A 12,907-nucleotide genomic window follows, 5' to 3' on the forward strand; every position below is an offset into this window, starting at 1 on the left:
GGATTCGGTTTTTTTTTGCTTTTAAAAAGGGAGGTGAAAAATATCTACATGGGATGAATTCTATTTTCATCTTCATCACAAAAAGATCCAAGACTAAGCTAATATCCCTAACCATGTCGATCAAATCCATGAGATTCTGCTGAACCTTTTCCATCATTTGCCATTTCTTATCACTTGCATCTACCCACCATCTCCATGCATCAGCACCATTTGCTAACCATGTTGACTGAGGCAACCTCCAAGAGTCGCATATTTCGATCCAGATGTGTTGTGCCTATCATCCATCTATGTTGTTGATGAAATCTTCTTTTTAGTGACTCTGTTGTTAAAATCTCAAAGATTATGGTGGTGGGTTAATAGTTTTAGAGGAGTATCGTGTTTAGTTCTCTCCATCGTGGATTCTAAATTCAAGGTCAGTGTTGAATATTTTGGTTAAAAGAAGTTACATGCATTAGTCATTAAATATGTGTACACGTTGCTAAAAAATATGTATACACGTTCATTTTATAGGTTTCCTTTTGTGTCTTTGTATTTGTTATTTATTATAATGTTAAATGGTGTGATAAGGGCATGAATATTAGAAACAAATGGGGAGAACAACAAAAAGATGATTCAAGAACCACATACTGAAGTTATAAGATATGTATGAAGTGAATATTTTAATATAAAAAAAAAGCAAATCTCAGCTTTGTTGATCTAGGCACGTACACTATCACGATGCAATGTTGCCATGTTGCATGTTTTAATATCTTAATATTGCATTGTTTCTTTGTATCTTCTAATTCATGTTAAAATAGATTATTTTATTGGGTCATTAAACATAAGCTCCATGTCCCTGCGCATTCACGATTCAGTGTTCCATTTTCTTTTAATTCTTCTCAATATAATAATGAAGGTAACATAATACTTTTTTCGTTTATTTTATTATAACAAGAAAAGGAAATATTTTAATATTATAGTTTAGTAAACGTTAGTTTTTTATGGTTTGCACTTTTAGGAAATGATGTTGCAATTCCTCAAGTAATATTTCTTTACATTATACTAACGATGACCCAAAAACCCATTTAGATTTTATCAACATTTTTAAATAAAAATCATCATATTAAAATTACAGGGGTAATTTAACCGTGACGGTTTATTAACTCCATAATTCTTGTTTTGGTTCATTTTAGCCGTGACGGCTTGGTGGTTCAAAATCTATTATAAAAATTTTTATAATGAAATTTATAACCCTAAGATTATTATCAAAGGGATAATTTAACCGTGACGGTTTGTTAATCCCGCGTATTTTATTTTGACTCATTTTAGCCGTGACGGCTTGGTGATTCAAAATTCATTCAAATTTATCTCAAAATTCACAATAATGAAAATAGTAACATGAAATTTAATTTATTAAAAAAGGGATTAGCTGAGTTGAGACAGCTTGTTAATCCTACAATTATCGTTTCGGATTATTTTAGCTGCGACAGCTTGATAATTCGAAAACTTCAAATCCAAAACCTTCAAATTATTTCTTTAAAACTACTTTCAAAATTAAAATCAATCAACACACAAATATTTTCTACAGAACGACGTAGCTTTGAGTTCCCTATTGTACCGAGGGATACGTCGGAGCGGGACCATCCCGTCAAGCACAAAAATAAAATTTCAAAATTAGTTTTCTTTTCCAACGATCAATTTTATTTATTTAGGGTGAAATAAATATTTAAAATATTATCAATAATTTACACAATTAATATAAGGTAACCGTTTTTTAACGGATGGTGTGGGGTGCTAATACCTTCCCTACTCGTAATCGACTCCCGAATCCATTTCTTTTGTTTTCAAAGACCAGTTGTCTTTAAAAAAGGTTTTTCCAATGTTTTCCTAAATAAACCTTGGTGGCGACTCAATTGTTTTAACCATTCAATATTCTTTCGCCGTCACGTCACGATACGGTTGCGACACTACCAAATCTTAACCGTTGATTTATGTCAATCTAACGATTGTAATTTATTGGGTCATACTTATTAATTAATTATAATTTTTTAATAAATTACAACCGTTAGATTGATAGAAATCAACGGTTAAGATTTGGTAGTAAGAAGTAGTAAAAAAAAGAGATAGTAACTATAACCTCTCCCTAAGTATTTTATCCAGACACAACCATATTTACATACAAAATATGTTACTTTCTTTCTCTAATAATATAGAGTTCCTTTGATTAATTCAATATTATTTATTCCGAACTCCTATCAAGATTATCAGCAACAACATATACTTTTTTTTTTTTTTGATAACAACAACATATACTTTTAACAATAAGAAAGATTAGACATTCACGTTGATCAAATTATTCGGAAACTAACTTGAATCTGAATTGCCAAAATCACAACCATCAAAATCATCAAAACACATCATAATATCAAATATCTCTGATACACAAACATTCGGAACCAACCGAAGGCCGAATACGTTCACGGTAATAACTTAAAATATTTCACTAGAGTCACCTATAATTCAACTATTACGACCACTGTACTCAATGGCCTCGTACGTGGAATTCACAAATATGTATATATAATATATAATTATATATATGTCCATAACCTTTTTTCACAAATATCACCTCTTTATAATCATTTCCTAGGCTTAATTACCTTACGGAAGATTTCTCGAATATCATTCTTTTTATATTTAGTGTACTATAAACTATACACTATCTATTAATCCTAGTATCGGATTAATCACAACACAACATTTCATATGTTGACACCAAGCCAAAAGCAGAATATTAACACTCACAACACATAATTTTAATCACGACACATATTCCTATCACAATATAGAATTTCAAACACAACATATAATTTTATAAACAAATCAAACGTAACACTTTGCATATAAATATCAAATAAAACATAATATTTTGCACACCGATATCAAATAAAACATAATATGTTAATTGCAGATATTAAATCAGACATAATATATTAATCACATTTAATATATTTCACCTAACAACATCATGTTAAATCACCTTGTATTTACTCAAAGCATATCAAATATTATTTCATCAATTTACACATTAAATACATTAAACAAATCAACGAAATCACATTAAATACAAATATCAAATCAACGAAATACATTTAATACTAGTAACACAATTTACCTGACATGCAATTACAGTGAATCATATTCATTAATATTTACACACACAACAATTCAGGTTTTTTGACCATTTATCTTTTATTAATTAAAAAATAACTATTTTGACCTCGTTTAGACACTATACACCTACTTGCCCCTATTTAATCGATTACAAAAGAAAATAATCGATTAAATATTAAAAAAAGTTTTGTTCGCAATTTAATGGATTAACTAATCGATTACATGTAATTCTTTTTTCTCTCTCTTTGCGAACCCTTATCTCTCTCTTTCTCTAATCGATTACATTTAATGGATTAACTAATCGATTACATGTGTTTTCCTTTAAAATTTTGCCCTGCCTTCAATGAACTGCACATGAAATTTGAAGGGCTTTGAGGCATAATCAAATGGAAGATGAACGCTTGACAATCCCATGCATTATAACAAAAGAGACAAACCCAATCCTCAAGTACAAAGATTATATTATGCTTTGACAAATAGAAATCCCATTTTGAGTGTTGGCAGCGAAGCAAAAATCTGTGGAAAACATAAAAGCAAAATTAAACAGTTATATTCTTATATTAAACACCGGTAGTTGGGAAAGACCCATTGCTGAATGAGGAGTTGCAAATTTGGTGGGTCTTGTGTTGGTTCTCCTATGGAAGAAGCGTGGTTGACACTCTCAATTTGGTTTCAATTTTGTTCAGCTTTTTTGAAATTTACTGGTGTAGTCGATTATTTAATCGATTAAACTCTTGGTCAATGTTTTTTTTTTTATATTTTAACCATTTAATCGATTAAATATTTAAGTTAATCGATTAAAGAGGGGTAGTTGATAAATAATTTTGAATAAGGGGCAAAATGATTATTAATTAATTAATGAGGGACAAAAAGGTCAAAAAGCCCAACAATTCATGACATTATTAATCACACATATATTAATTTAATTCACATAAGATCATGCAATTTATGTTATATTAATTTTACACATGTTGATCCTATATGAATGCAACTATGTTAAGTCATGACATTCATAACAGTTATTTCAATTAGAAACCATAACCTACTTGGTTACGGTGAAACAATCATAAACGTAGAAAACTTATCTGTAAAGCTCCCTGCAATTTATTGCAAACCAAGATACCTGTACACTCTACGTCCATTACCTCATCTGATTCATAGTCTGGTACAATATATAAAATACCATCAATACAAATTACTTGAAATCCAAGTAACTATCACATCACACGTTAATTCAATTACCAACTATATAATTTCTTAGTCACTTTGACCACTCTATTTATCTTGACAATTCATGCCACACCACAAGTCTTTTCATTTAAATCAATATTTAATAATTTGATCCTAACATTAGTAAGTTTACGCCAATTTTTTTTTTTTTTTTGGAAATAGTTTACACCAATTTCAAAACCCAATTATCATCATATAGCTTTTTAATTAATTATTCATGTAGTTAACCTTCTTTATGGGATCATGAAATCTTTCACCAAAAATTATAAGATTTTACCATCTTAATCTAGACATCATAAGATTTCTAGCGGCATTTCATACACCTCATTCTAACAGGTATGACTTAAGATATCTTAGCCGTATGCAAACTGCTTAAACTTGTTGTCAAAACAACAGGGCAGCAGACTCTTTTCTTTTTCTGGGAGTGTTTCCTTACTCATTTTATTCTCAGATTTTTATATCAAATACTAGACATCTTGGGATTCAATTTGATATAAGATTCATCCCATTTGGTTAAGGAATGAAGGAGTTATGAATTTTTCAAACTCCAAGTGCAAAGCTGCAAACACAGGGCAATTTCGGGTACTGTCCATTCACACTGAAACTGGGCATGATCTAGCATTTTGAAAAATCCCATATTTTACAAAAAGAAACTAGACATCACAAAATTTAATTTGATATCTCACAAGTTTCATTTTGTTAAGAATGCGTGAGATACGCCCTTTTCAATTTGGGCTAAAACATGAACACAGTTTTTCACAGCCAGACCCATGTTTACTATTTTGACCACGAATTCCTCAATTCTGATTGGATTCCTCTGAAATTTTAGTATGTTATAATAAACTTGTGTACCTTTAATTTGGCATAATTTTCACTTAATTTGAGGTCCTACAACTCAAATTCTAAATTTTGCAATACAGAATTCAAATTACACTCTATTAGGATTTGTGCACTTCTTACAACTCAATTTTGTTTTCTTAAACTTCAAACCAACAAACCATCTCCAAAGAACATTAAACCACACAAAATAACTTCTTAGGAGCATGTTTAACATAACCCTAATCAATTTTGACCCACTTCATAAATCCATTTTAAACCATCAAGTTTAGGCTTTTTACCTTATATAGCTTCCTAAACACCTCACCAACACTTTCCTAGCTTCAACACCTCCCTTATGGGCACAAATGGGGAGATTTTTTGGGTCTGTGGCCCATGATGGATCCAACCCAAATTAATGGATGCTCTAATCTCTTGTTTATAAGAGATACTTAGATGTTGAGCCGTCATATAGTGAAGAAGAAAAAGAGAGAGAAATGCATAGGAAAAACGCAAGTTAGAGATAAAGATTCTCTAATGAAGAAACTCAGTGCCATCGCTGAAGAAGAAGAATACCCTGTAGAATAGGATTTCCCATCCCCTTTATAATGGTCATAACTAGTAAATCTTAATTAGAGATTCAATTTAAGTATTTAAATGTCATAATTAGATTCAGAACATGAATTCGAGTATTTTGACTGTAAACATGACTAGGTCATGAACAATGTCTTCTGCCGGGTATTATGCGTTGTAGTGTAGCAACTGATAGAACTTGAAAATGAGGAAAAATGAGGTTAGAGACCTAATTTGGCAATTCTGATGCCAAATATGAGTTCAGAATGAAAATTTGTATGGTCTGACACTTTCTGTGAAAATCTCATGAATAGTGTTTCTGGCGGGTATTTTGTACCGCTGTTTAAGCAACCGATAGAGTCCAAAAGTGAATAAACGATGTAATAAGTATATAAAAGTCCAATATATGCCAAACAAGTCCTGATAGACCCAAAAATGATAAGCTTATAAGTTTTACATTTTTGTATGCAAACATTATACAATTAGTGATTCACAGTGCATTTTGTCAAAAGTAATGCAGAAACCGGGTCAATAAGTTTAAAAAAATAAAATTATGTCAGTAACTTTGAGTCAGTACCGGGTCAAGTTAAGTAAAATTAAGTGAGAAGAAAACAACCGTTAAAAGGCCACATGTGCATATAAGCCCAAAGCCACGACACTATTCACTCACAATTTTCTCTCTTCTCTCTCACACCCGCGGTAGCCATGGATGGGGGGGAGGAGGTTAGGGCTTGTTTCTCTCTCCTCTCTTTCTCACTCATTTAGCCACCAAAACCCAAAGTGTCATACATGAAAATTTAAGTAGGAAGCCTTGGGAATCCATTCCACCACTTAGTTTGGGCTGAAAGTGCTTGTGTAAAGAGTTCTTCTCTTCTCCCATTTCGAGTTACTATTCATCAAGTGGCAAAAATTGGAGTTTTGAGTGAGCTTTGCTTGGAATTTGTTTTCTAGGCTTTGTACATGTGATTAGAGGTATGAAATCTCTAATTTTATGGTTTGATTTACATGAGTTAAGTTTTGAAATTTATGAGCTTGTTGTGGTGGGAAAGTTCTGAATTTAAAATTTGAAATTGTTGATGAATTAGTGTTAAATATGAAGTGGTATTGTGGAATGAACATGAATATATGTAGGAGTTTTGAAAAAAATTCCCTTGGACCACCACACTAGGTTCGACCATATTGGGCAAAAAAGGGGTTTAGTGTGCAAAAATGAAATTGAATAATTAGTGAAGGTTTATATGTATGTGTAAGTTGTGAATTAGGTGGGAATTTGAGTGTACAAAGAAAAGAACTCCATGTAAACCTTCCCTTGGAATTCGACCATTAGGGTTCCTATAGGATGTGGTTATGTCAAAATTGTTTTGATTGTGTGTTGAGTTTCCAAGGCATTTCATTGATGGAAATATGAATTTAAAAAGAGTTAAAGTGAGTGTGTGAATGACTTAAGGACCAAGTGAGGGTTCTAGGAACCATTGGTTGTGTAAATTGATTTGATGCAAATCCCTAGCTTTTCCTTGGTCTTAGATTCGGCTATGTTGGGATTTGTGGGCTAGGAAATGTTAAGATATGAAAAATGTATTTTAGAAGTTTGGTTAGGTCATTCTAAGGTCCTATGTAAATATGAAACCATGTGGTTTCTTGTGGTGCAAGTAATCATCCTTAAATGGTCTAACAAATGAGTTTAACAAATTACGGTCTTGGCTTGTGGATTGGCATATGATTGGCATAAGTGTGAAGTAATGAGAGTAAACAATAAAGTGTATGTCTTGTATAATTACATGATATTGTATCATTTTATTTTTTATTTTTTGAATTCCTTCTCTAGGAGTGCCTAGGGATTGCGAGCATTTGGATTCCTTTGAAGCAAGATAAGTGATTTGTGCTACAAGTAAGCAAATTGGTAAAGCTCCAAGATGTAAACTCTATGTTTAATGAGTCTTTTCCTACTTGTGTGTTCCATCCTGGTTAGTGGACTATAATTGGATTGTATGAATGTATTTGATGCTTTGTATAGATGCATTCATATAGAGCTATGTGATAATATGATATTTTTGTTCTAATGTGATTTCTGTAATAATCTTTGACCATTAATTCTCTGTGCACTGATGTCTGCTTGGAGTCCTCCCTCGGGACTGACTGTGTACACCTCTGATATGTTTTTGGTTCCGCTCGGGGTCCTCCCTTGGGAACACGTGCGCTGATTTCTGCTTGGGGTCCTGTAATAACAAGTGTGCAATTAGCATTGCTCATAACCTTGTCTAGCATGATCAAACCAAGCATAGTGAAATTGACAAGCACTACATTAAAGAGAAACTTGAGAATGAAACGATTTTTACTCTCTATGTTACTTTAGAACAACATCAAGTAACAAATATTTTCACTAAAGGTTTAGGCAATTTTGTTTTCCAAAAGTCTAGTATCCATATTGGGAATGAAAAATATCTATTTTCCAGTTTAAGGAAAAATGTTAAAAATTGTAAAAAATAAATTAGATGAGTGCCTTGTAATTAATATAGATAGTGGAACATGATTAATAGAGATAATATAGCACTAAAAAATTCAATATACTTTGAAAATAATCACTTAGGAAGAGTGAAAGACTGGTAAGTGCATTTATTTTATGGAAAAAATGTGTGTCATTTTAAAGAATGTAAAATTGTGTCATTTTATGTGAGAGAAAGAGATAAATTATGAAAAAAAAAAGAGTGGACAACAAAAAAAGTGTAAATCCCACATCTTTATAAAAGTAAAATGACATAAATTATGTCATTTAAAAGGACAAACATTTTCCCCTTATTTTATTTACTCTCCCTTTAAATATAAATTGATGTAAAGCGCGTGATCTATTTTTAAGCCAAACAATTCAGCCAAAAAGTACAAGTACTATTTTTTCTTCATATTTTTTTTCTGCAAAATGCTTTTAACCTTGCCGACAATGTGTTGAGTAACATAAGTGGTTTAACATATGTCCAGAACAAAGAAGCCCAAGTTCCATTCTTCCTAAATTTGGTGAAACTTCACGTTGTAAATTGTAACCTCAAAAGTATATTCTCACTCTGCTGCCTAAAAATTTTAGGCAACTCAAATTACTCGAGTTGTATAATTGTGCAAAAATAGATGAGGTAATATCTGGATATTAAAATAAAGATGTATTGATCACTTTCCCAGAAGTAAAATGCCTTACACTCAAGTATCTTCCAAACTGAGCAAGTTCCTATCGGCAGGGTGGGACTTAACAAGACACTACCATTTTAGTGTCTTTAATATCACTAAGGGCGCGTTTGGAACGCTGATTTTATTTGGATTCCAGGAAAAACAACATTGGGAATAGGGAAAAGTCATGTTTGGCACCGAAAAAGTGTCAAGTTTCCTGGGTAAAATATTATCTGACTTTTTGTTTTTATGTGACAAATTCTGTACGATCAGCAACTCTGGTTGTCCATCGATAGTGTGGAATTGGTTGTTGCCCGGGGAAGTAAAAAATGAAGCACGAAAAAATGGACCACAATATCCTTCTTGATTGTACGATTTGTGAACAAATGGTTAAGAGAGAATTGACCTCATAGCTGGTGGAGTGTACCATGTATGAACAAATGGAGTTTGTGAGTTGTGGTTCTGCGATTGGTCCCTCCGTTCTCTGTGCTCGTAACTGACAACGAAGGAACAGTACAGAAATAAAGGGAGAGGTTGCTATCAAAGAAGGTTATCTTTTATTTATCCTCTTTTCTGATGAATCTTCTGTTTTACTTCAGTTACATATTTTTAGTTCACTTCCTCTCCAAAATTGTTGTTGTGCGCGCAGGAAAGGTGCACAGACAAGAACCATACTCTCCCACACCACCGATGATAATCATTCATGGTACGGACAAAGGATAAAATGTGGGGGGTTATTTTGGTAAAATAACCCCACATTCCCACTAATATTTCATAACCAACCAAACACAAACTCAGTAAAATTAACTTAATTTTCCTGAGAAAATATGAGTCTACCAAACAGCTTTTTATTAACATTCCAGTAAAATATATTTCTCACTACATTTCAGTAATAATTATTTCCTGGATAAAAAAAAATTTCTCTCGTACCAAACGCTCCCTAAAGGCAGTTGCTATTGGAAGAAATAAAATATGTAGTTTAAAATCCAATCCAATTTCTGAAAAGAAGAAGAAGATAGATATGGTTAAAGTGAATAATTATAATCGAATGATACTATAGGTTCAAAGAGGGTTGCTAAAATTATATTGGATCCTATCTTACATGCCAAGAAACTACTTGGTCCTCCTGAAGAAAAAGGAGCAAAAAGAAAAGCACTAATCACGATCATATGTGACAATGAAAAGTTATTAGTATTGGCACCTTGACATCTGTAACTACTATGCTAGTATTATCCTTTGTATAGAAAAAAACCAAAATAAAATTACGACAATATAGACAGTCTGTTAATTTCAGAAGAATGGAGTAATGAACAAAGAATAGCATGATGTTTTTATATATGAAAACAAACCAGCGGTATTAAGGGCTCAAAGAACCAAATAAAATACACAAACCTGCAAAAGCCATAGATCGATTCAGAAATTAAAAATATGCAAAGCAATAGCAGCAGGGTAATTACTAATTAAATAACGATTATTGAAAAACAATAATACCAAACAGAAAATCAGAATGCTAACACGAGAAAAGAAAATAAATGTTGCAAAGATGTGGCAGAGGTGATACATAGGTCTAGCATGGAAAACCATTTGCTAATGAAAACAACTAACAACTTCAAAAAAATAAGAAGGGACATGAAAACCTACAAGGAAGAAACCCAACTGGTAAAAACACTCCACTCATTTTTGAATCTTTTCTTTATACTTAAGCATGCAAACAAGGAAGAGCAACTTTTCTCATTACACTTGCAAAGCTGAAAGCTCAAATTCATGCACCAGATTCAAATGCAAAAAGGACAAAGAATTTTTCTAATGGACACTATCCCAAAAATAACAAGTGCTTTGTAATAGAAACACAGCCATTTTAACTGGTAAAAACACTCCACTCATCTTTGAATCTTTTCTTTATACTTAAGCATGCAAACAAGGAAGAGCAAATTTTCTCATTATACTTGCAAAGCTCAAATTCATGCACCCAATTCAAATGCAAAAAGGAAAAAGAATTTTTTCCAATGGACAATATCCCAAAAATAACAAGTGCTTTGTAATAGAAACCCAGCCATTTCAATGCTAAAATCACAAAGAACCACTTATTATATTGGCTTCCAACTCTACCATTTCACTACCATCCTATGAGCGAATTGCAGAGGGAAAGGAAAGATGAAGAGGAATCACCATTTCAAAGACATTGGTGAATGCTCCTCTGTGTGGAGTGGGAAGGGCAAGACGAGGGAAGAAGAACACCAAGCCTATGACTATGAGAATGAGATGGATGAGTCGCTAGCAGGTGTAGGGTACAATTTGCGTTCCTTGGAGATGGTGATGGCCAATGTTGAAGAAAATTGGATTTTGCATCACGCTAGTGATACCCTGCACTACGACCACACTAATCTCTATGGCTGTGTTCAGAACATTCTCACTGAAATTAACAACCCACCCAATCACAACACATTCAACCCTAACTACAACACCATCAACCCTGAGCCTGACTACGATCTCAGGGAAATTCCCGCAATCACAGCCTACCCACAAAACCCAGAAACAGAAAATAGCACCAACCGATTCATCAGTTCTCCGATTGGATCCAAAATGCCGGCCGCCACTACGAGTCCGGTGGTTCTGGTTGAAGAAATCGGCGTACATCTCGTCAACGCGCTCATGGCTTGCGCGGAGGCCGTTCAACTCGGCAACACGCGGGGTTTCTTGCCGCTTCACAAGTGGGCTCCATGGGAAAGGTCGCGTCGTTCTTCACCCAAGCCCTAGCTCGAAGAATCTACGGTTTCTATCCAGAGGAAACCCTATGTTCCTTTCTCTCCGACACTTTATACATGCATTTCTACGATTCAAGCCCCTACCTGAAATTCGCGCATTTCACCGCAAAACAAAGCAATCCTAGAGGCCTTCGCCACCGCCAGCACCGTCCACGTCATCGATTTCGGACTCAAACTGTTGTAATCTACCCCCTTACACAAACAGTGGCCGGCGTTGATGCAAGCAATCGCGCTGCGTCCTGGAGGGCCGCCGTCGTTCCGGCTAACCGGAATCGGACCACGACGGCCGAACGATGTTGGTTTGAAATTGGCGCAACTAGCTCAAACAATTAGGGTTCAATTCGAGTTCTGCGGATTGGAGTGCAGCAGCTTGGCGGATCTTGACCCGTCCATGCTCAGGATCCGACCCGGAGAATCCGTGGCCGTGAACTCCGTCTTCGAACTCCATCGGTTACTATCCCGACCCGGCGAAATCGAGAAAGTATTAGCCACGATCAAGGGGATCAAGCCAGATATCGTAACTGTGGTCGAGCAAGAAGCATACCACAACGGTCCGGTTTTTCTGGACCGGTTCTCAGAGGCTTTGAACTATTACTCGAGCCTGTTTGACTCGGTCGAGGGTTCGGCGGTGGCGTCGAGTGAGGCGTACCTAGGGAGGCAGATATATAACGTGGTAGGGTGTGAGGGGGAGGAGCGAGTGGAGAGGCACGAGACGCTGAGTGAGTGGAGGAGGAGGATGGGATCGGCCGGGTTCGAACCGGTGCGATTCGGTTCGAACACGATCAGAGAGGCGAGGATATTGTTGGCGCTGTCCGGCCACGGAGACGGGTATAGGGTGGTGGAGAATAATGGGTGCCTCTTGCTTGGGTGGCACACGCGCCTACTCATTGCCACTTCCGCGTGGAGACTCGCCGACGGTTAGGTGACTCAGGGGATATACAGTTAGGAAACTGAATGATATGAGATTACATTAAATTTTTCATAAAAGACATTAAATTATTCTTTAAATAATAATTAACTATCATTTTTTTCATTAAAAATTACTCGAAAATCTTTATAGTGTAAAAGTTTTTAATGGGCTTTGAATTTTTCAGCACTTAATAGCAGGAAAAAAAAATTTAAATATTATTTTTTTAATAAATAATTATGCAAATGTAGTTGTTTTAAAACTATTTACGCAGGTATAAGTCAAACACGTCCACATGGGACGTGACCCA

General features: G+C 34.5%; 1 pseudogene; it reads left to right on the forward strand.

The window, feature by feature from the left end:
* Positions 1-10,738: 10,738 nt before the first annotated feature.
* On the forward strand, positions 10,739-12,640 carry LOC133295211 (DELLA protein 1-like; annotated as a pseudogene).
* The last annotated feature ends 267 nt before the right edge of the window (positions 12,641-12,907 follow it).

This window comes from Gastrolobium bilobum, unplaced genomic scaffold (assembly GCF_033153095.1).
Source record: "Gastrolobium bilobum isolate Gb01-03AN ecotype WA unplaced genomic scaffold, APGP_CSIRO_Gbil_v1 utg12888, whole genome shotgun sequence".
Classification (NCBI taxonomy): domain Eukaryota; kingdom Viridiplantae; phylum Streptophyta; class Magnoliopsida; order Fabales; family Fabaceae; genus Gastrolobium; species Gastrolobium bilobum.